Source organism: Pinus tabuliformis, chromosome 3_2, assembly GCF_031772625.1.
Source record: "Pinus tabuliformis cultivar Carrire ecotype Pingquan chromosome 3_2, CPIR1, whole genome shotgun sequence".
Taxonomy (NCBI): Eukaryota; Viridiplantae; Streptophyta; class Pinopsida; order Pinales; family Pinaceae; genus Pinus; species Pinus tabuliformis.
In genome coordinates this window covers 1,110,971,587-1,110,998,607 of record NC_142302.1, presented here as the reverse complement: position 1 = coordinate 1,110,998,607, position 27,021 = coordinate 1,110,971,587, and the positions used below count along the sequence as shown (strand labels likewise).

The 27,021-nt window shown below is 37.9% G+C and overlaps 1 protein-coding gene across 1 annotated transcript in view; it reads right to left on the bottom strand.

The window, feature by feature from the left end:
* Positions 1-27,021, bottom strand: part of LOC149184542 (arogenate dehydratase 2-like) — a 193,294-nt gene that overhangs the window by 1,016 nt on the left and 165,257 nt on the right. The gene's annotated exons all lie outside the window — the stretch shown is intronic.

Here is a 27,021-nt window from a genome sequence, read left to right as displayed (position 1 = left end):
AGACATAATTTTCCTCATAGAAACACATGAACATGAAGGGTGCAAGACACCTTTATTTGAAGGATACTAGAAGATGGCAGTGTGGAACAAGGCAGCAGGGAATGGCAAAGGACATGGGGGTATCATGGTATTAGTGAGGGAAAAAGAAGGTCGTCTCATACAGTTAGAAAAAGAAGACTCAAATAAACATTTCGTTTGGTTTAAAATATCGAAAAATGGAAATCACATCAGAGTTGCAGCGTGTTATTTTGCGCCGCAAGTTTCAAAAATTGACAAAAGTATAGGGCTTGACCAAAAAGATCCCTTTGCAACCTTAAAAGCAGATATTGCAACATATTCTCAGCTAGGTGAAGTCCTTAGAGTGGGTGATTTCAATGCTAGGACTGCAAGTGAGCAAACTAACATTTTTTTGTAAAGAACACTGCGACTATTTGGCTTACAGAAGAGAGTAATCATCAGTGGGAAAGAATTTCAGAGGACAAGGGCTGCAATCTCTTTGGTGAACAATTGCTTACTCTATGTGGGGCCTTTGATTTAGTCATTTGTAATGGCTTGACTAGATGGGCAAAGTCCAGTAATTTCACTTGCAATACTTACAATGGAGCAAGTGTAGTAGATTATGTAATTTGCCACATGGTTTGTGTGAGAAAGTGGAGAAAGTTTTGATTGGAAATCAGCTTTGGGACTTAAAATCAGATCACAAGCCAATTTATTTAAGTTTCTCTTGGACTGGAAAGAAGCAATTGGAGACAAAAACTCCGTGTTCAACAAAATCTCCCTAATGGCAAAATTCTTTTGACTCCAGAAAATTGTAATACCTTCAAAATGACGCTAGAGAGGCTCTTCGAGAAGGAGAAAACCTTAATTCATGGCCTTCATAGTCACGAATTAACACATTTAATTGAAAGTGCACTTGTAGAGTGCAAAAGAACAAAAATTAAGAAGTCTGAAACAAATTTCTTTCCGGTTAATGCTTGGTTTGATGAGGAAAGCAAAAAGGCAAGGAAAATGTGGAAAGAGTAAAACAAGGGTTGTGTCTAATGGTGTAGAGGATGACCCCTGAAGAGAATAATCATCATCATCAAAAGTGATCAGCACTAACATTGGCTCATTAAGATCCTAGTTGGCCAATGCTAACTCAACAGTGTTGTCCAAATCCATATCATCAAGAAACACATCACACATTTGTCTTTCCCCTTCAACCACTCCTCCCTTTGCCCATAAATAAGATGAAGGTTGGTGTACATATACACGATTGTCTCTTCCCTAAACTGCTCAAGCCTACTCTTCTTCAAACTATACAATTTCCCATATGTGCTCCAATTTCATCTCACAACAAGAGGATGAAAACTACATTCCTCCCTTTCCTTTGACCTTTACTAGCTAGCCTTGATGATTGAATAACAATCTCTATGAAATGAGGAAGACAAATGGATTGCATAGGAAAAAACCAGTGTTCCACGGGGACGCGTCCCCCAGGGTCGGGTGCGCGCACCCCTCGCACCCCACGCACCCGGGACGGGGAGTCTCTTGGGGGTGCGTTTCCCCACGCACCCTTTTTGGGGAGTCTTGGGGAGACGCAAGGGGGTGCGTTTCCCCAGCGTGGGAGTCTAGACTCCCCAAAAAGGGTGCTTCTGGGCGTCCCCCTTCAGTGTGGGAGTCTAGACTCCCCAAAAAGGGTGCCCCTGGGCGTCCCCCTTTAAATTTGTCTAATAAGACTTAAAAATTCAAAATTCAAAATCAAAAATTCAAAAATCAAAACCATTAATTTATTTTTTTTAACTAAAATTAAAACTAAATAACTAAAACTTAAAAGCCTAAACCTTAAAGTTAAAAGCTCATTTCATTTCAACCCAAAGTCATTTCTATTTCACTCTTAACTATTTTTGAGTTTGAACATTGAAACTTTGAGTTATATAGATTTAGTGTTCAAACTTTGAAAATATACTAGTATGTTTTGCTTTCAATTTAGATTCTAGAATGATGAATGATGAATTTATTTTTTAAATCAATGTAGATTGTAGAATGATGAACCATTGAATGATGAATGATATCGATCAATGTATTTGAATATTTTATTATTGATTTTTATTTTCGCTTTCCGAATCTCATGATATGTATGAATAATAATTAATTCAATAATGAGACTTGTCACTTGAGTATGTCATATGAATGATGTATGTATCAAAATGAATGATGAGGATGGATCAATGATTCAAATTTCAATTGTCTATTTAATATTTTTATGCTTTGATTATTGAACAGTGAACAATGAATATGAACTTGAATTTTATATATATATATATATACCTCGACGACTCCCCGCACCCCCGAAATTTCCCTAAAATTTGAGGGTACTCCCACACGTCCCCCCTGTGCGTCTCCCCGCACCCGCGTCTCCCCGCACCAGAGTCTTGGTGGAACATTGGAAAAAACTTAAAGATTGGTAGCCAAATCCATTTGCCCAATACCTGGAATCCCTTCTAACACTACACAATAAGCCTCAATTGCATTCCAAATCACCTCACAACTCCCACCTACTAAGTAAAACGACACAAAAAAAGGGAAAAATTCACAATTAATGTGTCATGAGCAGCTCACATGGGAACACGTCTGGGATACATTGAGGCCATGTGTCCTATGAACATGACACGTGTCCTCATGTATTCATGTCTAACACATAAAATAAGGGACACAACCATTGTTTGGACGTGTCATGTTACTTAGTTATTTGTCATCTCCCTTTTCGAGTAATGACTACAGGAGTCAACTTAGTAGCCTATTTAATTCTCATAGTCTATAGTCGGAAGAAGGGGTCAATTAACTTAATTATTTAATGTCATTTGGGTGAAAAAAAAGCAACATTTTTAAGGTGATGTTGAGTAAGAAAATTAAAAAGGGTGTTATTTTATTAAACAAATGACCGATGGTATTTTGATGACCCATGGAATTCTAATGATAAAGTTATAAAAAGAGAATTGAAGATCACTTTTGATGATGCATTAGTTATTTCTCTAAATTGATTTTGTTGAGCTTGTGAAGCTTTTGACTAAAGGGCTTTAACACTGTTGAAATTTGGTAGTGTTACCCACCACTTTGTGGGTGATATCCCCAGGAGAAATTTTTCTCCATGAGGAGCCTCAACCGGCAGCCATCAGTGCCTTGATGCCTCCTACTAACTCGTTGTGCCATTTCTTTACCACCTGAGCCAACCATGTGGTCCCTTACCCACTTGTATTGATCATATGTTTGACGGTGGGCCTCCTGAATCTAAAGGTATGTCTTGTCATTTGGTAATTGAGTATTCGGTTTACTTGTCATGGATACTTCTGGGTATGGATTGATGGGGGTATTTGGCGGAAAGAGTTGGCTTAGTTTGTGCCCTTGTCCCCTTGATCTCTTTTGGTTGTTACCCTTACATCTTAGTCCTGTGGGATCTCGTTTATTGACCATTTGGTTCTAGGGTGGTACTACTTGGGAAACACTGACTTTGGTTGCGTGGTTCCGCTCCTTTACCCACACATATTAATCTTCCTTTCCACTCACTATACCCCCATTCCTTTTCTCCCACCTGGATCCACATAGGGCTAACCTCCCTATCCCCTTGCCCACACCTCGGGTCAGGCTTGGAATGATGCCCCAAAGGTTGAAGCTATTAAAAGAAAAAGTGAAAAGCATAATTGGCCACATTTAACAGGAGATTGTACCACAAAATGCAAAAGATGGCCGAGACAAAAATAATTATCACGTGGGCAAAAGCCATTACGTAAGCTCTATCCAAATCCATGGCCATCACCCTGGTTCCAAGGCCCTAGATGAGCCTCATCTATCATTCAAGAACCCATATATGTCCCAACCCCTGGAGGGCAATGAACCACCCTACCTAAAGGGGGTAATCACTACTATATTTTACAGGTCATGCTCCTGTCCTTTGAGCCCCAAGCAATTAATTAAAGAAAAATCATAAAAGGAAAAAGGTATATAAAGAAGGGTGGAAAAATTAAGGTCGGGGAACCTCATGTACAATGATTTCTCCCTCCTATACATTACATACCTAGGTGTGGGCTTCCCTTTATCTAGCTACCCCTATGCCCCACTATGTGGCCGAGGACTACCAATCTCATTCCCTATTCCATCTCACTTGTTTGTCACTTGCCACCCCCATTATAGGGATGTACCTTAGACATACTATCCCCTTTAAGGGTTGAAACCACCTAATAAGGTACTTGGCTAGCCCCCTTTGGAGCTTGGAAACTAGCACATGCCAAAGCCCACTATGGAAGGGCATGCCATTATGAAGTGCCCACTTTTCCATGATTAGTAAGCTCTTTTACGCGATTATTTTAATGACTAATTGTACTAGAAGCCTAGGGGATGCATTGGATCTTATGCAGGATTGCAGGTGGTTTCCATTTGGGTTTGGTTTCCCTATATGGGATCCTAACCTCAGAGGTCTACACTGGCACATATAGGGTGTGCATAGAGAGCCATGGGCCTCCACAGCAGCAAACAACACTCCACGGATCTTCATGAATGCTTAGAGACCACTAGCGATCCACTTTTGGGATGATGGTGATATTCTTGGTACACTATGCCCAGTAGACCCCCATAGGAGCCCCACACTCTTGGCAGGTGTCCCAGCACTTGTACGATGCCATGGCAGCGTTCATTCCACCACTTGGACCCTTGCATGGGATCTACAAGAATCTCCGATTCAGAGACCCATGGGGTCATTTATGTGCCCTCAGACCCACTAGGAGCACCACAGGTCTACTACTTGGAGAACAAGGGGCCACCCCCTTGTCCATCATATTCCGAGGAATTTATTCCTCAATAGGGCACTTCAGGATATTATTGAGCCTTTGGAGGGCCTTACGACATGTACATATTATTATTTGGCACCTTGTGAGGCTTATCTTTACACTTGTAAGCTAGTTTGGTGGGCTTGCCACCAATAAGGGTTTTAGTTGCACATTATTTTATCATTAGGGGCTAATGTAGGCCCATAGGCTAATTTGAACTCCTTAAGAGGCTATATATTGATGTTAGATACATGCATTCAGATCATTGCTTGATTTGGGATCTCTGTAATCATAGAGAACTTCGCATTTTTTCCTTCAAGGATATTTTCTGGAGATGGATAAATTTTGACGTATGGATTTGGGCTATTTATCTTGTCTCGGAGCTTTGTCTTGTGAACGAAATGTTGGTTGGATATACTCTATAACATTGTAAGTGAATTTTGATGTTATTATTCTTCTTGCTGCATACTGCTAAAATTAGGGCTACTTGCTACATAATCGAAATGTGGAATTGAGCATGTTTTAACTAATTTAATGTATGGGCTAATGTTATATGAATGAAATGTCCTAGAGATTATTTGTCTCGATAAGCTTGCATCGTTTGCTTTGAAGTATAAATGCTTGAAGGTCACTTTTCTTTTCTTTCTCTTAACATCGAATGAAGTTGATTTTTGGGCCTCCTTGATCAACAAACCAAGTTCTTACCCATCACCATCCTTGACTCCATATCCCCAAGTGAATTAGCCACTAGTCCCTTAAAGGGTGGATCATTTAAACCCTCTTCTTACCATTTTCCCATTTCTCCCCAAGTCTAGCCCCATTAGGTCACCTAGGGCATCAATTTCTTGGGAATTTCCAGGTGTGGGCTTCTCTTTATCTAGCTACACCTATTCCCCACCATGTGGCCCAGGACCGCCCCTCTCATTACCTATTCCATCTCACTTATTTGTCACTTTCTACCTCCATTAGAGGGATGTACCTTGGACATACTATCCCCTTTAACAGTTGAAACCATCTAATAAGGTACTTGGCTAAACCCCTTTGGAGCTTGGAGACACTAGCACATGCCAAAGCCAACTATGGAAGGGCATGCCATTATGAAGTGTCCACTTTGTTATCCATGATTTGTAAGCTCTTTTACCTATTATTTTAATAAATGGTTGTACTGGAATCCTAGGGGACACATTGGATCTTATGCAGGATTGCAGGGGGTTTCCATTTGCGTTTGGTTTCCCTATATGGGATCCTTAGCCCCAGAGGTCTACATTGGCACATGTAGGGTGTGTGCATAAAAAGCCATGGGCCTCCACAGCAGCAGAAAACACTCTACGAATCTTCATGGATGCTCAGAGACTACTAGCGATCCACTTTTGGGATGATGGTGATATGCTTGGTACATTATGCCCAGCAGGCCCCCACAAAAGCCTCGAACTCTTGACAGGTGTCCCAGGACTTGTACAATCTCATGGCAACATTCATTCCACCACTTGGACCCTTGCAGAGGATCTACAAGCATCTTTGATTCATATGGAGACCGATGGGGTCATTTATGTGCCCTCGGACCCACTCGGAGCACCGAAGGTATACTACTTGGAGAACAAGGAACCACTCCCTTGTCCATCAAATTCAGAGGAATTTATTCCTCAATATGGCACTTCAGGATATTATTGAGCCTTTGGAGGGTCTTCCAACATGTACATATTATTATTTGGCACCTTGTAAGGCCTAGCTTTACACTTGTGAGCTAGTTTGGTGGGCTTGTCACCAATAGAGGTTTTATTTGCACATTATGTTATCATTAGGGGCTAATGTAGGCCCATAGGCTAATTTGAACTCCTTAGGAGGCTATATATTGGTGTTAGATACATTCATTTGGATCATCACTTGATTTGGGATCTCTCTAATCATAGAGAACTTTACATTTTTCCCTTGGAGGATATTTTCTGGAGATGGATGAATTTTGACGTATGGATTTGGGCTATTTATCTTGTCTTGGAGCTTTGTCTTGTGAACGAAATGATGGTTCGATATAATCTGTAACATTGTAATTGAGTTTTGATGTTATTATTCTTGTTGTTGCATACTGCTAAAATTAGGGCTAGTTGTTACATAATTGGAATTGAGCATGTTTTAGCTAATTTAATGTATGGGCAAATGTTATATGAATGAAATGTCCTAAAGATTATTTGTCTCAATAAGCTTGCATCATTTGCTTTGAAGTACAAATGCTTAAAGGTCATTTTCTTTTCTTTCTCTTAACATCGGATGAAGTTGACATTCTAGGCCTCCTAGATCAAGAAACCAAGTTCTTACTGATCACCATCCTTGACTCCATATCCCCAAGTGAATTAGGCACTGGTCCCTTAAAGGGGTGATCATTTTAACCCTCTTTTTACCATTTTCCCCTTTCTCCCCAAGTCTAGCCCCATTAGGTCACCTAGGGCATAAATTTCCCGAGAAATGACCCAATGAAAAACTTTGATCTCCTATAGGCTACTGCGTTGGTGGGTCCCCTCCCTCTCCTCCAAATTTGAGACAATTCTAATAGTGGAATCTCTGGGAATTCGAAGCCCTAGCTCTAGGATCGAATTTTTCCTAGGCATTCCCAAGGCTAGACCTCAATAGAATCAATTCAACCGTTTGAAGTAAATATTCTTCTTTGGTCTTTTCCCCTCACCTTGTCTAGTATAGGAACATTATTGGTTGTTGTATTCCATCCTCGAACCTAGGTTGGGTCCGCTTGGCCCCGTGTGGTCCCACTTCTCAATAAAGATTATTTGTCAAGGACCATTTGGGAATCCAAGCTCCCTAAGGATTATAGGTATTGAGAACCTCGTTTATAAACCTATCCTTTCTAACTCAAACCTCCAATCCTCACCCCTTACCCCTGGTGGGCCAAGTCCCTTGCTTAAAGGGCAAGCAAGTTCCATTCTTCACTCCATCCTTGGGAAAGGGTTTTCAGGGTCACTTTTCCCCTATCCATTGATACATACTTTACAAGTGATCCCTACACTACTGAGACTTCTCCCATCAGTGATCGTAAAGAGCAGGGAAACTTAGTTATGGTGACAATGGGCTAAGCCTCCACCGTTGCCCTTAACCTAGCAGTGGCCCTCTTAGGAACCCCTTTAGGTCCTTCGCTGTTTTGAGTGGTAACAAGTAGCTCAAAAGGTATTTATGGCTAGAAAAGCCCTAAGGGCTTTATGGTTTTGTATTTGGGCTTTGCACCTAGAATTTGGGGTTTTTACCCAAAGGAGTGGTCTTGGAACCCAAGGAAAAATATTTATAATTTTTATCTAATTATCAGTTGGCTAAAGTATCAGGCACGAGTCAGCCAGCAAGGCCAAGGGACACAACGCTTGGGGTATCACACCCCTCAGCTAGGGATAAATAAGGCCAAAGGAGAGGCTAGTTGAAAAGAGAAATAAGCACATTTTCTCTTGTGTTTAGGCAAAAAAAGAGTCGTAGTTGTGCCCTAGCCACAAGAGGGAGAAGACATTGAAGACGTTGGTTTTGTATTTGGGATTTTCACCAAGAGTTTGGGTTTTGACCCAAAGGAGTGGGCTTAGAACCCAAGGAAAAACATTTATAATTATAATTTAATTATGAGTTGGCTAAAGTGTCAAGTCAACTCCAGTTGGCCAGCAAGGCCAAGGGACACACCACTCGGGGTTTCACACCCCTTGGAGAAGTATAAATAAGGACAAAGGAGAGGCTAGATTAAAAGAGCAAGGACATTTTCTCTTGTGTGAAGGAAGCAAAGGAGCCGTAATTGTGCCCTAGTTGCAAGAGGCAGAAGATGTTGGCTTTTGAAGGACTTGAAGAGAACCAAGTTTTAGTTAACGACTAGCTACCCAATGGTTGATAGAAGGGTTACAAGCTTGTTAGGGCATACACAGTCGATATTGGAGACAGTGGACTTGCAAAGTGAGGCCCGGTTAGGTAGGTTGCATAGCTAGTAAGGCCTACCAATTGTTGAAGAATCTAGGGCAATTAGGTGTAGAGTGATTCTTCGTGACTAGATAACAATTTGTGAAGTCTTTTTACAATTTGTCTCTGTTAGCTTAATCTTCTTCTTTGCTTATTAATGCATGTGTGTGTGCTTCATCAAACTGCTATCAAAACATAAAACAAGAACACAATATGTTGGCTCTCTGTCAGGGCCAAAACCTCTCTTCTCTTGAGAGGAAAACCTTTCGGTAAGTTTTCTCTTATTGAAGCTTCTTTCTTGACCAATGCCAAACCCTAGACCCTTGACTAGAAGATCCTCCAAGCACAAGTCAAGTCCTTCCTTTTCTCTGCACTATGTTTCACCGGCACTTTGTCCACCTCATTCTAGCACTTTGTTCCGTAGCACTTCGTCCTTCTTCCGACACTTCGTTCTTCCTTCCATTGTTAGTAGATCTTCTAGAAGAGATACTTTTACTTAGTGATATCCTTCACTTAAGGATACTCATTCCTTCTCTTGACCATCTGAATTCCTTCTTGATGTATAGTGGTAGGTTTAGTGTGACAGCACTGCAACCCTAATTCTCGCACATGTGAGAGGTACCCTAGAGAATTAGGGTCCTTTTACCTTCGATAGAGAGAGTCTTCTTCACTTGACTTGAGAGGCCTTGTAGGCCTAATTTCTAACCCAAACAATGATGAACATGTGATTGTGAGCTTACTATTGATATAGACGCAAACTATCCTATCTTTTCTCACGTGTGATTGTATTAACCCTAGAAAGCAGTCCTTAACTCTTTGGTGATGACTTCTCCTTCTTCGTTGCCCTTGGAGACTCTTCTTTCTTCCTTCAACAACCCTTTTCTTGCCTCCTTACTTCGCAGATTTCAGAGATCTGAATATGTTGTCTTTAGAGGAGTGGACAGCCTCTATATATAGAGGATTGTCCCTCCTTTAGGCCGACTTGCTGCTTTGAGGTTGACTTGACTTCCTTTGTTGCGATGGGTGCTTTTAATGGTGGCATTGCTTCTTTTGATGGTGTCTTTGCTAGGAGGAGACTTGACTTTGCTTGGAGGTGACTTCTTTGACTCTTATACACAATGTAACATATCCTTAAGTTCATTACCATAATTCTTTTGACATTTTGATTTACCTATAGCACTTTAACATGTGCTAGACCTACTTCAATGAGCAAGGAACTCATTGACATATATCATAAAATAATATTTCTTTTCTTGAAAAAATACAAATATCAAAAGTACATTTATGAAGACCGAACCTAGTTACATTTCCTTCAACACCCATGACCTAGAATTGTTGCAACAGAGAAACAAGGGTAGGTTGAGCCCTACAACAACTAAGGAAGGGGGGCAAATGGACTAGTTAGTAAGCCACAAAGCAGATCAACCCTAGCAAAGGTATTTTGGAGGCTTGTAAGGTCATATTGAGGAGGAAAAGGAATGTCCAACAAAGGTCGAGGATTGTTGTAGCAACACATTAAGAAAAGGGTGTAGGTCAAGGCCTATACAACACAGTCGAAGGCAAGGAAAGGCCATGGCAAGATAAGGAACAACAATTGAAGGTGGCAAAGAGTCTAAAGGAGCAGGGCAATGCCAATAGAAGGCTTCATGAGGCTAACTACAAAGGACAACAGGTTGACCAAGTAAGCTGATTTGTTATCTAGGTGAACCGTGATTTATTTGGGCAGAGGAGAGCCTAAAGGAATTGGCCTCAGCCCTAGGATTTGGTCAAAAGATTTACCTTATATATTAGACATCATACAAGGATTGTAAAGGGCCATAATTTGTGGCACGGAAGCTCTGAGGTTTTCTTGTTAAATGACTAATAAGGAACAAGTTTGGGCATAATTAGTGTGTACTACGTATGAATCTGATTGTTGGCATAATTTTTGTTGTGCAAAAGTTATTTGAAGTTAGGCATCTTCAATGTGTTTATGTATCCTAGCTAAGGCATAGACAAAACCTAGGGTGCATGGATTTCTAACAAAACCCTAGTGAGGACTAGTTTCAGTGGTGAGACACATCTACCCTAGTGAGTCAAAAAGAAAGGAGGAATCATCCAGATTCTTCACAGTGCTACATTTTGTCATAGATCGTGGGATCTTGAAAGAGAATCGATTCATCTAGTTGCAACAACTCTTATTTTTGTGGAGGCCAAATCCATAGTGGAAGTTGAAATTCTTTGAAAAGGTCAAGTTTATTCTTCGAGCAAGTCGAATTTCCTTAAGGAGTCTAAATTTATCTTGGGAAAAGCCAAATTAAATTGTGGAGGTTGAATACACCTGTGAAAGCAGTGTTTTAGAGAGAAGCCAAATTTATTGTGTGGAGGCCAATTGACTATTGAAGCCAATTTTTATTGGAGCGGAGTTTATTTTGTGGAAGCCAAGTTTAGTGGGGAAGCCAAGTTTTATTGGGAGACCAAATTAATTCTATGAGGGTCGAATTCATTGAGGAAGTCGAATTTTATTGTGGAGACCAAAGTTCTTGAGGATGTCGTGCTCTTCTTCTTGTGGGGTTGCATTTCTCTGAAGGGGGCATATTTCTTCATTCGATCCTTGCCATTTGACAAAGCTATCTATAGATTCTAATAATTAAATTTATGCATCTTTAATAAGTTGTCTTTCATGTAGTTTCATGAATAAGGTTACTAAACTTGACTGAATTATTGTTGTTATTTGGGTTCAATTATTGAACATGGGTTTCATATTTTATTGCATGCAAAATGTTTGAAGAAATGTCTCTAAAAGTCGCTTCTTATTTGCATACAAGTGTTTGAAGAAATGTTAACATACAAAGTGTTTGAAAAAATACATGAAAGAAAAATTTTAAAAATTTTGCAAGTTGAGTGAGCCTATTTTAGCAAGGGATATTACAATGGTATCAGAGTTGATTTTCCTAACTAGCCTACGAGTACATGTTACTTTGATGAAACCAGAGGAAAGGGCATACATTACCTACAAGGGACAAAGAAAGGGTAAATACCTTCCTCATTCTGAATCAAAAAAAAAGAAGAAATGGGTGACAAAAATGAATAATAACTTGAGAGCATCATGAATGACTTAAATGATTTGCCAAGAGGGCAACAAGATTCGGTGCAGGTTATCACTCAGACTATAGCAGGCATTCAAGGGAACTTACATAATGCCAACAACAATGGCATAAGAGGGTCGAGTGGTCACAATGGGAATTATGTTAAGGGAATCAACACCCATATCCCAACTCAAAGTAATGCTCAAAGATCTAACAGAGCAACGCTTAGCCCTCTCTTACCAAAATTCTTGGAAGAATAACCAACAAGGGAAGCAAAAGCAAGCCGAAGGGATTTTTGACTATCTAAGCGAGTATCAAGCACTAGGGAAGGAATTTCATGTAGTTATGTCCTTGCAAGACTTTTGCACTATCAAATACAAGATAAGGTTGAGGGAATACAACAGGGGTTCACAAAATTATGAGTTCCCAAGGAAAAATGTGAAGCTATCTATTCTTTCTTTTGATGGATCCTCTAGTTGCATTGCCAAAGGAAGGGTACAAAATTTGGATACATACCTCCAACTAAACCCATTGACAGAGACATGGGCCATCAACTATGCTACACTGCATTTGGAGGGAGAAGCTAATAGGTGGCGGTACCATGGGCTAGTCACCTTCGTGCATTCTAGCATCATCTCTTACCTGGAGTTCACACAGAGGTTGATTGACCAATTTGATAAGACAAAACAACAAGTTACATTTCATAGAGTTGGCGCAACTCAAGTAGACAGTTATGTCAAATGCATACTGTTGACCACTACGTGTCAACGACCCATACCAGTACACCCCCCTTTTTTCACAAAAGGGATAGCGCCTGATCGATGTGTCAATGCCGTTCAACTATCATCATCAGCCTGATTTCCAAGATGTTATAATGTAAACCCATTCTGCATGTATATGATGTAAATAATCTCAACAGATCCATGTCATGTATGTAATGACCTAGGTAAACCTAACTTTCTAGTGACGATCTACATTCTGGGAGGTTTTTTATCTCTTCGATCCATTCTCGAATGGTTAGCAGAGTTTTCCTCCAATCTTACCCCAAAGCTGGAATGGATTTTGTCACTAGGATTTTAGGCAAGCCCTAGTGTTCTAGATCGAGTCTATGTAAAAGTGACTTGGGAATAATCCTAACTATTTCGTTAGGTTATTTTATTACAAATTGCTTGGTCTGCTAGATTGTATTTATGTCGCAGAAATGGGTAGTCTGTGAGGGTCTATTACAAATGGATTTTCCCCCTTATGATGTAAAAAATATGAAAAACATAATATAAAGTGTCTTGAGGGTTGGAAAAATAATTTATCCCCTCATAGGTTAATTAATTAAATTTTCTGGCCAAAAATTAATTAAAATCCTAAGCCATAAATTTAATTAATTCTAGGTCCTAGGTAAATTTAAATTCTCCAAAGGCAAAATTCGTTGGTCATAAAAAACTAAATTTTAAAAGGTTTCAGGACTACAGTAAATTAATTATTTTGCTAAATTTTAAACCTTTGATCCCTGGGGGTTAAGTCAAAGTCAATTTTTTTGAAAAATTAACTCAAAAATTTTATTTTTGAGTTAATTAAAATGCATTTAATTAAAAATTTCGAATTTCCCTAACTATTTAACTATTTCGACGACTAAGATTAAAAGAAATTTTAATCTTCATCAACGGTCGAGATTACTTTGACTAGGATCACTTGAACTAGCCGTTGGAGGATTTATCTTTAAATAGGAAGTCATTTGTCAGTTGATTCATCTGATCTTTGAGTTGTGTGCTAAGCAAAAAGCTCTTGTGTAATCTTTTTCTGGATAATAAAGAAAGACTTTGGGGTTAATTTCTGCTACTCTTCATGGGAATATTGTAAGATGTTTTATTTTCATGCATAAATTTTTAAAGCCATTGATGATAGCTTCTGAAGAGTGATTTGAGTATAGACATCTTGCTCAGACGCTGGAGTTTGAATAATAATTTAAATTTTGAATGTAATAGCAGGTATCTCTATTTGTCTAAATTTTGAATGTAATAGTAGGTATTTATATTTGTCTAAATTTTATTATTATTTTCTCGCTCTATTTTGATGGTTGGATTGAGTTTTGCAGGGAAATCTTGATTTTTAGATCCTCGGGCATTAGGGGAAGTTTTCAGTTGGACCAGCCAACTCCCGATCCATGTTTTCTAAAGAACCCAGCTAAATTAGCTCTGGGCTTATCATAAGATTTTAGTGGTGATATACGAAGGGTTTTGAGTTAAGCACCTCCTTTAAAATTTAAAAATTTAATTTTTGAATGAGAAATTGATAGATCTAGTTGTTGAGAGCCTTAGATTATCAGATCTGGGAGCAGAGTTGGACTCATACTCCTCAAATCTCATAGATCTACCATTCTTGTGCATAGATCTTTAAATTTTTTTGGTTTTCTAACTTGGGTTTCTAGGGTTTTATTTATTTTTGTATATCAGGGTTTTGGGTGTTTTTGTTTTCTTTTTTTGTAGGTACAGGTTAAAGATCTGAAAGAGAAATTTGATTTGAAGTCAGATCTAAGCCCTGGAGGGTAATATCTGGCCACAACACCATTTTGCAAGGGCATTATTCAAAAGATTTTACAGTCTGAAGGGTTTCAAATTTTCTAAGGATTTCATAAGTTTTGTGAAAGAAAATCTGAAGCAGGATATATCATTTTTATCAAAATTTTCTGGGAATTTTTTTAAGGTTTTTGGGCTACCATTTTCGGATGCATTTTTCCCTTCTCTGGAAAAATTCGAAATTTTTTTCTCTTTCTCCCTCTTCTGCGTGGGTTTCTCTCTGTCTGCGTTTCTCCTCATCTCTACTGTTGCTCTTTCCGTCCCTTCCTAGCCTGCAACCTTCATTTTCTTTTGCGTCCTCCCTCCATCTTGCAGCTTCAACGCTGCCCAAACCTACCCGTGTACCCCAGCTCACTGCTCCTGCTCGGGCTCGATCCCTGTCTGTCGTCATCAAAAACTTGTGTCCAAAAACTACAGCCCTCAAATCCCTCGTCCGTAGACCTTCTACCCTCATCCCTCTTTGCCCATCTCCCACATCCTCTTCTCGACCTACATCTGTCACTGTTGCTACCCTCTGCGTGCTGCCAAGCTACCCTTGACCTCCAATCCCTCACGAGCTCCCTTCCACCTGTTGTCGCTCCTTCCTCGAACCTGAGCTCTCCTCTTCTCCATCTGTTGTCAAGCTCTCGACCTGCATACTCAACACAACAAACAAATTCGATTTTCTTTTTTTGTTTTATTCATTTGTATTGGTTAGGGTTAGCTCCTTTTTTTATTTATTTCGATTTCGTATTTGTTTTATAAGTGGGGTGTTCTACAAATCAGTTTTCATTTTTTTTGTTAGATTCATTCAAAATTCAAAATTTTGTTTTAGTTGTTATTTTCATTTTATTTTATTTGCTTATATTTTCTTTCTTTTCTGTTTTTATTTTGATTTTGTTTTAAACAACAACAAAAAAAAATCTAAAATTTTAAAAATTAAAAAATCTAAAAAAAAATTGGTGACTTTAGAATTGAGAACAAAATAAATTAAAGGAGGACTTGCTCTTTCACAATACAAATTTTAATGTGGCCTATGGCCCATTAAAAAATTAATTTATTAACCCTTTGATTTATTTTACTTTCGTTACATTAAAAATTTGATTTCTTCATTTACCACATTAAAGTAATTGCCTAATGAATAATTAAAATTCTAATTTAAAATTCCTCGGTGTCTTTGGTGTTAAGTATAAAATTTTAATTTTTGTGATTTCTCTATTGTCAAGTGCAATTAATGTTTTAAACATCATATTGACTATAGGAGGAAGATAAATTCTTCTAGATTTGGGATTTAATTGCTAGAAGCGCTTGCATGATAAAGTTTTCATGATCGTCGTTTTGCCACATTTATAAATTTGTTCTGGATAACTTGTTTTATTTATTCTATGGTTAACTCAATATAAAGGCATTGGTCTATAATGAATTTTATATTGTGGTTGTGTCTTATTTTAATCTATCCATCTCAATTGACCAAGACTTGTTCTAAATTCATCAAATTGTTTATCCCTAAAATCTCCTAGAGCCTATGTTCCACAGACTATCTTCATCCATTCACCTTAGGGGACTACCCCCTTGACTTGTCTAGGAGAGAGTCTAAATGGAGGGAGTAAGGATTAGAATGACAGCCCTTACTCTAAGCGTTGTCGTGGTGCCTAGACACTTTGTGCGACAACACGTACATCTCTAAGTTTCAGAGGTTAACAATCATTGTGACCAATGCGTCGAAACACAAATTAGTTATATTATTCTTTAACTCAGGAGTCAGGATGTTTGAGAGTGGTTTCAACCTCGTTGAATTTCATAAAGAGAAACTAGAATCTTAGATCTCACTCAAAATCCAGCAGACTTAATAGTTTTTAAGACTTAGGGGATTGCAATGTTTCCATTTGGTCTATCATGTGTGAGGGTATGAAATTGGAATTTGATCAAGAGCATGGAGCCCTTTAAGTACCTTGATTGTTGTGGCAATGATTGTTGAACTTCATTGATGTTGGTGGTATTGATTGTTAAACTCCTCTACCGTGGCTTTAAAAAAAATGTACCCTTCACTCAAACCAAAATCATTAGTTAGGCATGTTAAACTTTTTCAATTTCTATCATATTATAAGGTTGAGCAATCCAAGTTTGAAGAGTTTGAGCTAGATGATATTTATGTCGCTCTTGTTGATGATCCCATTTCTAGCGGTGTTGAATCAATGATGAGTTTTATGAGTGATCATGTTGATCAATGATTTGTAGTTTTGATGTCTCATAACTAGCTTTGCTGCTACTACTACTACTATTGAGGTTACAGAGGAGTCTAAGGAGTCCTCAGACTCTAAGCCAGATGAGGTTTATATAGCTCATGTTGATGATCCCATGTCTAGTAGTGGCGATGAGCTTGATTGTGATGATCAATGATCATGTTGATCACAAATATGTAGACTTGTATTTGGATAGTGGCCCCATAGCTTGTGGCATTTTTTTGGACTATAGAGGCCATTTAGAGCCTCATCGATTGTGTATTTTGTTTCTCATATGTGTTGCACTCGATCCCATTTTGATATATTCACCTTTATATGGTATATAGATGAGCAAACTTTGCATATTTTGTCTCTATTGCATTGGAATCAAGGTTTTAAATCTTAAAAATTGCATTTTTCATTAAAAATTAATTATTTCATATATTTTTTTAAAGACCAATTCATTGAGATCTGACTAAACCTGGTTTCACTGATTCTAGTTCGAAACCTAGTTTGGCAGGTGAACCTGTCTAGTCATCAGTTCTGGCTTTGAATACTATGCATTACATAGAGGTTCTTTCATATGGTCATGGGGAAAAAGAGTCAGGGTAGGCTCTTGACAATGGGCATAGCAGTACAAATGATGAGCAGCCCTGTGTGGAGACTACTAAGGGTGCAACTATAGCCACTCTATCAGGCATCCCTAGATATCATACTTTCAGGGTCAGAGTAGTACAAGGATAGTGTGTCATTGTCTTGATTGATGGTGGGTCAACCCACAACTTCATTAACTCGGCTTGGGTAGCTAGGAGATGCACTCCAACAAAAGACTTTGAGGGATTTGATGTTGAGGTGGCAGATGGGTCCAGTATGACACGCCTTGATGATCAAATGACATTATGTACGGGTAGAATTAGCATATGTGTAGAGGAGGTCAAGCCCTTTCCAACGAGCTATTACACGCCCTCTAACTCCTTCTGGATTGGGAGAAATTGAATTTTTAAGATAATATAATATATTAGTCACCCTAGACGACCTATGCCTACCTGTATAAGTCGACTTATTCACCATGAGACGTGTCCCTTCATGTCTAGAAGAAATCACTATAAATACAAGTATTAACACTTCATTTTAGATCCATCAATTCGGTGTAGAACATTTTGATCATAAGGCAAAAAGAGAAAGTTCACAACTTGTGAACTAGAGAAGGCCGAGGAGAGAAGAATTTAAGGTCTGGGTAATCTGAAGAACTCAGACCTGTCTTAGGTGTCTCCATATTGTGGATTGACTGCAGAAATTACAGTCTCGGACTAGTAGCCACCTACAGGACTTCGGATCAGAGATATAAAGGGCACATATCTGTGGGAACAAGCCTTCGGACCAATGAGATAAGGCTTGGATCATGTGCTAGATTTGTGTTGTGGCTTAGGTCTACACCTAGCACCTCGGATCTGCAAGAACAGTCACAATTCAGATTGCAGACCTCTTTACTGCACGGTTCCCTTTTTGGGCTAGACACCTCGGACTACACTTTGACCTGAAGGACAGCCACTTGGAAGCTCGGATTGGTAACCCTGTGACAACATTGAAAGGCTCAAATAAACTCAGATTCATATCTCTGAATTGTCATAAGTTTTTGGGCTCGGTGCTATTATTTTTAGTGTTAAGGTTCAAGCTCGGACTTGCTGGAAAGGCTCGGACAGAACAGTGATTGCAATCTCCTGTGGGCAGGCATTTTTGGGACTATTACTTTGGCTCCTGTCACCACCACTTGCTAGGGTTACTTCCATTGTGGAAGCCAAAGTTTTAAGACTGCTTTGTGTGTGTTTGTGGCATCATATGACAGCCACATCCAAGCTGTCACCTCACTAAAATAAGGAGACAACAGCAGAGGTCCTGGAGCATTGTTGAGAACTTTGAAGTTAACTCAAGGACAGTCATCTTAAAAAAGGGCTCGGACTTGTTGCTTTGAAGAAGCTCAGATTACAGTAGTAGCATCACACTCTTTGGACTCGTTTTGGGCATCATATTTAGAGCATACATCCTTGCCCTTGGAGCTGACTTAGAAGGTTTCTTTGGAACATCCATTGGAGACATTTTGAAGTTGCCTTCAGAATATTTTTTTAGGACTTGAAGCAGATTCTTGGAAGTGTATTGAAGGCAGTTGTAAGAGACCTTCGTTGATATTGTGCAGATCTATTGAAGACACTCTTGGAGAAGCTTATTGAAGCCGATCATGACGTGACATTGAAGTTTTTGTTTGGGTGCCATGAAGAGCAATGATGACACCTTCATGAGAAGACCAAGTTGTCATTGATGAGCTAAGTGTTGTGGAGATCGTTTGAGGGCAGTGTTGAAGGTGTAGATATTGTCAGGACTCGTTGCAGAAGATATTGGGAGTCGTGAAGAATTACTAAACTTATCTTGAAGAATTGAAGTTGTGGATTGGGGCCCTAGAGGATAGGAGTCCTCAAGAAAACCAGGTTGGTGCTTCTACCAGAGATAGGGTTGGTGCCTCAAAGTAACAAGGTTGGAGCCTTGGTAAGATAGGGTTAGAGCCCTAGAGGTTGGAGCCTCGTGAAGTCCAAATCAGTGCTTGGCATTATACAGGTTGGATCCTGGTGGATTGGAGATTGGTGTCTTCATCTAGGGTTGGAGCCCTACACTATATTGTATACTTGATTTATTGTAAAGAAGATTAAAGTCCTCGTTATTCTTGATTAATAAAAGTATTTATTCTTATTGTTCATTTTGTGTTCTAATTATAAGTGATCTAACTAGTAAAAATAACAATTGGAAAGAAAGATTGATTCACCCCCCTCTCAGTATTTCCAACATTGATATCGTCAGCCATCAGCATATTGTGTCATTATAAACCCACTCTGCAAATTTGTAATGTAAATGATGCTAATAAGACCGTTTAATTATGTGACAACCTAGGTAAGTCTATTATTTTGGTGAAAATTTCATCCAGGAGGTTTTTTGTCTCACTGATTCATTTGTGTTTCTAAACACGAATGGTCGGCGGAGTTTTTTCCTCCAACCTAACCCCAAAGCTAGGGTGTAATTTGTCGTCAAAATCTTAGATGAGTCCTAGTGTTTTAGTCGAGTCTTGTGTAAAAGTGATTTGGGAATAATTTACGCTAATTGGCTAAATTATTTAATTACAAATCACTTTGTCTACTAGATCATGTTGCGTCACAGAATTGGGTGTGTAATTTGAGGGTCTATACCGAATAGGGGTTCCCCCTTCGAGGGTTAAAAAATATAATTATCTTATGTAAAAAATATTTTAGTGCATAGTCCCTCATATTTAGACACCATGGCTAAAATATTAGAGGGTGGAAAAAATATTTAATCCCTTGAAGTATCAACTAATTAATTTTTCTGGCAAAAATTGAATTTATCCTAAGACAAAGAGTTAAATAACTAGAGTCAAATTTAGAGTCTTATAGAAATTAAATCATCCAAGTGGAAAAATTCGTGGGTATCAAAGAAATTATTTTTTTGAGGTCCCCCACCAAGGGAATATTGGAAATTTTAGAAAAATTGCGCCCTTAGGCCTTGGTGGTTAAGTCAAAATCGAGTTTTTGAGAAATTTAACTCAAAATAATTAATTTTGAGCTAATAAAAAATGGGTTTAATGAGAAATTCAAAATTTCTTCAAAAACTAATATTTTCAATGGTGGAGACTAAAAGATGATCAAATATTTTTCGACAGTAGAAATTATTTTGACGGGGATCAAACCAACTAGCCATTATTTTTCCACTTGGAGAATTTATCTATAAATTGAGAGTCATTTGTGTCTCAAACCATCTGGTTTGGCCTATGTAGCTTTGAAAAGTTGATGTAAATCATTGTCCCACTAGGAACGTTGGAATAATCATAATAAAGACTTTGGGGTGCAGTTCATGGTGTCTTTTATCTAATGATTTGTGGTACGTGTTGGGTACAGGCATTCCTATATTGTGCTTTATAAATATTTTAATCGTTATTTCATTGTAGGTGATAGGAACATTCTATTGGTAAGTTGTGGGTTTATCTTAGGTGATCCGATTCACTGGGTGCTCTAATGATTTGTTCTTCAGAAATATAGAGTTTGCAGGTTCCCCAACCCTTGGACTCCAAGTTCACGAACTTTGGATAGAGGTTGACTATGTTTGGACTCTAATTATTTTTATGGTGTTCTAACTTCGCTAAGGTTGTGATTTATTATTTATCTTTCGAAATACATTTAGCCACTACTAAAGATTTATAAAATTCCAAAAAAAATTAAACATTTTACATGTATATTTTGTAAATATAATTTGTATAATACACTTGTAAATTATTTTATTTTCTAATCTTGGTTTTGCAACTAGGGTTTTTGGGGGGTTGAATTAATTTTGAAGTTGTGTATATATTGAAGTTTTGGGTATTTTTATTTTGGCTTGTGCAGATGAGATCAAGTGAAAAGAGTTGGACCAGAGTTAGATATAGGCCCTTAAGGGTATGTTAAAATTGGCAATTAGGGCCAAATTCCACCTTAGGACAGCTCATATGATAGAGATGATTATAGTTTTGGAATTCTTTTCGAGAGGTCCAATTTTGATATAAAAATCATCTCATTCTGACAAGCATAAATGGAATTTTCAATTTATTCTTTCTCATGCACAAATTGTCAAGGTCGACCTCAACGAAATGTAGGGTCATGAAGCCCAATGGATGTGTCTCCTCACCCTCAACGAAGTGTATAAATAGGAGTGACCTCTCTCTCATTTGGACATCATCTCAACACATCACATCATCATCTATCTCCTCTCTTGATTGGCTCGTGCAGCTCAAGGACAGCGTCTCTCTTCTTCGCATGTGTGGCAGGAGGCTGAATTTCTGCATTGTTTTAGAAGCCGAAATTTTTAGGGAACAAAGCAACATTGACTTGGGTTGTTTGAACATGCTTTGACTTCAATCTGGAGGGCAGAATTCCAGTTTCTAAAGGCCGCATTGATTGACACAATTTTCAAGGTGTTTGGGGCAGTTTGACGGAGTTGACTTCAGTGTTGACTTTCTAATTTGACTACAAAATTAGAGTAGGGTTTTCTCTCTCCTTTGACTAGTTTGACTGATTTGTTTTGGGTTGAATTTGACCCACTTGGAAGGTCGAATTCTTTTGTTGTTGACCGAGCTGCTTGGACGACATTTTGGAGTTGCTTTGACCACCATTGACTTTCTGGTTAGGGCTACAGTTGACTGTTGTTGATAGTTGATTGACAAAACTATTTTTGGCAAGTTAATATGATATTTGTACTCTCTCTCTCTGTTGAACTATTGAAGAATAATAAGAAGATTTGATCAAAGGGTTTCCCCGAATTAGGGTTTGCCCCTGGCATCCGCCATATCTTGTGTCCTCTTGTCTTGGCTTGTCTTCTGCACTTGTTTTTTTATGTTCTATTTGCATTTATTGTCAATATGTTTAAGTTAATATGATTGCTACTAATATAATTGGAAATTGTCATTGGGCTACTAAAGGAAGATTAAAGTAAATTGTGCTAAAGCATAGCACATACCATTGTTATCTAAAATTAACAGGGTAAGATCTAGCCTCTAAAAGTTTTGCAGGGCCAACAATTGAAAATTTTGCAGTAAATCTGAAGATTGAAAGCAAAATAATTTTTTTTGGAGCAAGGGTTTCAAGTTTTTAGGGCTCTTAGGCCCGGCATTCTACTCCAAGCCTTCAGCTTCAGCCTCTAAGCCCCCTGTGTCACGCTTTTTGGCCTTCCTATGGTTGACCATAAGCCCTAAGGCTCTTGGCCTCCCCTCTAGGCCTTGCGGCAGACCCTAAAGGGCCTTCCCTTGCCCCCAGCCCTCTCCTTCCTCTTCCGCTCTGACTTTCTCCCCCTCGCTCAACCCTCTGTCCTCCTTTCTATCCGTCTGTCCCTCCTCCACTAGCCTTCTCCTCCTCTCGGCCTCCCTTCGTCCTCCCTTTCTCCCCCTATCCTTCCTCCTTATCCCTCTTTCTCCTAGCCGCAGCCTCTTTTGAGGCCTTGCGTGCCACTCCCCCCCTCTTTCCCTTAGGCTGCGGCCCTCTTAGAGCTTGTAGTTGGCCTCTAAGGCCTATTCACCTTGGCCGCAGCCCTAAGGGGTCTCTTTCTCCCTAACGCAAGCCTATCTAGGCCTTTCTTCCCTCAACGCTAGCTCTTTTAGGCTTTAGCGTTGGCTTCTCTTGGCCCTAACTTGCCCTATTTTCCATATTTGTGCGTAAGTTTAATTTTCAAACTAAATACTTGGTGTGTTTTGCAGAGAAATTAGCTCAAAATTTGTGTTTTTAGGTGGCATAATCATTGGAAAAAATTTGGTATTTTGGGTAAGTGATCTACAAGGCCTTGGGCCTAGGGTTTGACCTCTAAATCCTCGTTGTTTCACTGTTTTATTACAGTTGGCATAAATTTCTAATAACAGTAAAATAACATTTATTAAAGTGCCCTAAAATTAACTCAAAATTTGCCTAACATATTGAGGAATTAATTGCATGATTTGGGCATTTGTCATCAAGCTCTTTATATGTTTATTTGCTCACTGTCATAAGTGAAATCAGATCTGATATATTTTGAAGCTACATCATAAAAGGTGCTTGCTAGTTCATATTTTCACTTGGCAAGTCGTTAAGCACCTCATTTCTCATTTTTTGGTTCATGTATGCTTATCATTTCCTGGATCTAAAGTGATTTACTTATTGTTGTCCTAAAATTTAATTAGTGCTCATCTCATTAATGTTGCTAAGTGTGATTGTGAAGAAGATTGTCTTAGCATTGGTTATTTGAAGGCTAATGTTTGTTTGTTTACGTAAGCTCATCCATAGTCTCTAAGGAATCGTTAATTTTGCATTAAGTAACCACTCACACATCATAACCCTACTCTTGTGGAATTTTTTTAATTACTTTGAGCATTGAATTTTCATTGATCTAATTGGCTTAAGCATCTAATTGAGCATTGCTAAGGAATCATTGATAATAGCTAAACACATTGTGATGTCTATCTTAAGAATTGGCATATTGAGAATTTAGGCATTAATATCTAATTGGTGTATTTGTTGGATAATTGTTCTAAGTTAAGCTCATAATCTTGTGCTCTTTCACAATCTTTAGAAGCTTTGGTAATTTTATTGGCATCTTAAGTTTTGAGCATCTTTCAATATTGCATTGTTTGAAGAGCATAACCTGGGATAATTATTGTTGGCATAAGATTATTGATAATCATCATTCAAATATCTTGAGTAACTAGCATCTTGTGTTGATAATCATTGGCAAATTTGACAGGACCATAAAGCAGATTCATGAGCCTGTAATTAATTTCCAGAAATTTTTACAAATTAACTAACAGAATTAATGAGGGTACTTACTTGTGCATTTGCAGTTGATGATGCCTCCAGCTACTCTGCTTCGGTTACCAAAAGACCAAATCCACCCAACCAAACTGAGCAGAACCTCGCTACTCAGTCCAGTAAGCTGTTTAGTTGAAGCAGATTGTTCCCCCGTGCCCAGAAACCTCAGAACAAACCGCACTCTTCCTGTTGGTAACTTCAGTTTATGATGTCCTTCCTCCTTTAGTTTCCCTTTCCTTCGTTCTTTTCATTCCTCCCCTGGCCCCCTCTAAAATTCTGCTCGGTGGTTTTTATCTAGTTTCTTGGTGGTGGTCGCTCTTCCACCAATAGCCCACCGCTTAGTCTCCTAGTGACACCCTTCCATGTCGCATATCATATCCTCTATTTCTTTATGGTCATATATATATATATATATATATATATATATCCTTTATGATTTAATAATTTGTATTTCTTTATGTTTCACTAAAGTACTTCTTTTAACATAAAGATTATAAGATTATACTAAGTATCCTTTTAATTAATTTATTATATATATTTTTAATCATTTTATTAATTTATTAATATAATTTTTATTAAAAATCTGAAATATATAATTTATATAGCCATCTTTTAGTATTTACCTATTAATCAAGATACATTAAGCAATATGGGTGTTGATGGGTGAGTAGAACTTCTATTCGAAGAAGTGTCATGATATTTAATACTTATAGTTAATTTAGTATATAAATACTAATGCGGTGTATGTGACACATGCATATATAGCTATCATATGCATGCATCGTATGCCTGCTATTATTCTTGCGTTCTCTATATTTATAGATAGGTCGTTACAAAATTGTTAAGTGAATAATTGCTCTTAATTAGGCATCTTGTGGATTTGACATTGGCACTTAATAATTGACGCACTCTTAGTAATAAGATTGTCTTTTCATTTATCAATAGGTACTCTTGAAGATTAATCATAACTTAAGTACTGAGACAATTAAACAATCTAAATCCAAGACTCACTCATAATAATTGCATAAGCATTCTAGGCCTAACTTGCACTAATGATTTACCTCCAAGCATAAGTTTGGTTGATAGACTTCTAGGGCCACCCCTTCTCACCTAGCTTGGGGGATTCGGCACATTTTTAGTGGTTAACACAATGACCTTGCAGTCGTCAAAGCCACAGGCTCTGCAGCGTCATAAGCACTGGATGGTTAGAATATGGGGGGGTATTGTTAATCAAGTCTTTGTTTGTTTCCCGATGGCTTCCATCCTACAACCTACTCTAAAGACTAGTCTCAACATAGTGAAGAGGAAGGTTCCATTTAGGCTGGGCATATAACCTAAAAAGTAACCAAGATCCTTGCATTACACATAGATCTTAGGACTTGCATCTCATATAGGTTAGTGAAACATCTAAGCAACGGTTGTCCATCCAGTTACTTGGTCTTAAATTATAATAAGCAAGAATTGTGACTCCATAAGGTACTAGTCTCATATCTAAATCTAATCCAATCTTTAAGTCTTGCTAAATTTAACCAAGTAGCTAAGCCACTCAACTGTGTCTCTCGGATTTGTTGGATACCAACTTGTCCTTCACCTTCACATTTCTATAGGGACTACCCCCCATAGCTTGTTGTTGGGAGACAGCTAGAGCAAAGTGGGTGGGGATTAGAGTGACAGTCGCCGCCCTCAGCCGTTGGACTTTGAATATTTTATGCGATTTTCTTACTTAGTTAAAGTTGTGGTTAACATCTATTTTTCGAAATAAATCAAGCCATTGTCAAATTACCATAAAAAAAAGTATTCTTCAAAAATCTTTCAAATATTGTATATTTGTATATAACTTGTAAATAATTTTTATTTTTATTTTTGTAAATAATTTTTCTAACACTTGTTTTGCAGCTATTTGGGTTTGGGGTTTTATTTTAAATTTTACGTTTTGGAGTTTTTAGGAAACTTGTAAATATTCTTTAGATTTATTTTATTTTGTAAATCATTTTTAGATTTCAAAATTGTAAATATTTATTTTATGTAAGTTTTAATTTTGTAGTTTTAATTTTTTAATTAGATTTAACTTCTAATTTGAAATTCAAATTTTACTTGTAAAGTTTTTATCCCACATTCAAAATTTGAAAATAGTCTCTAATTGTCTTTATATATACTAACCTTTTACCTTGTGAAAATAATTTCACTAACCCTTTGCATTTTAATTTTTTCTTGTATATATCTTGGGGTTTTTATTTTATTTTTGTATGCATAGGGTTTTTTGGGAAAATTTATTTTTATTTGTATAGGCGAAATCTCTCGAGGGATCAAAGAAAGGAGTAAACTTCTGAAGTTTCCAACCCTTAAAAACGCTAGACGTCTAGGGTTTTTGAGCCCATTTTTGTAGGTTGTTTATTTTCAAATTAGGGAAGAAACCCATTTTTTGAAGGCCCTAGCCCTTACCCAACCTAAAATTCTAGTGTTTGGGACCTATTTTGCAAGCATTAAGAAGGTCGTAAGCCCTACAAGGGCTAGATCTCATTGCAAACAAGGGTTTCTTTAAGGGATTGACATTTTATCTCTAATAATATGTGATTGCAGCAGTCATAAAGGTCTGATCATTAAGTTTTGAACTAACATTTTGTGAGTGTAGGCGTTGAGTGATTTCTCTCACATCTCCAAACTTGCATAGGCCATTAGGCTTTGAGGTTTGCTTCTATTACCTTCATCTCTCGTTTTAATTGACTGCATAATTTATATCAAATCTCATAAATTGATATAGCAGTCGCATAATCATCATAATATGATAATACAAGCCTAAAGAACTCACACATTAAACAATAACTCATACAAGACATTAAAATAAATTGAAGGGTTTAATCTATCAATTTTATTGTTTTATGTTGGCTGTCATATAATTTTCAAGGTCTGATCTGAAAATTTCAACTCTGATAGAATTGTTACAGCAGTGTATTCAGGGCATAAACACAGATAAAATAAGCCTAAATTCATTAACCAATCACTTGAGGCATTGAACATTAATCTTGTGGTTAAATTGATTGCATATAATTTATTTTTTTGAAGACCGTTGGGCAAATTCCAGATCTGAT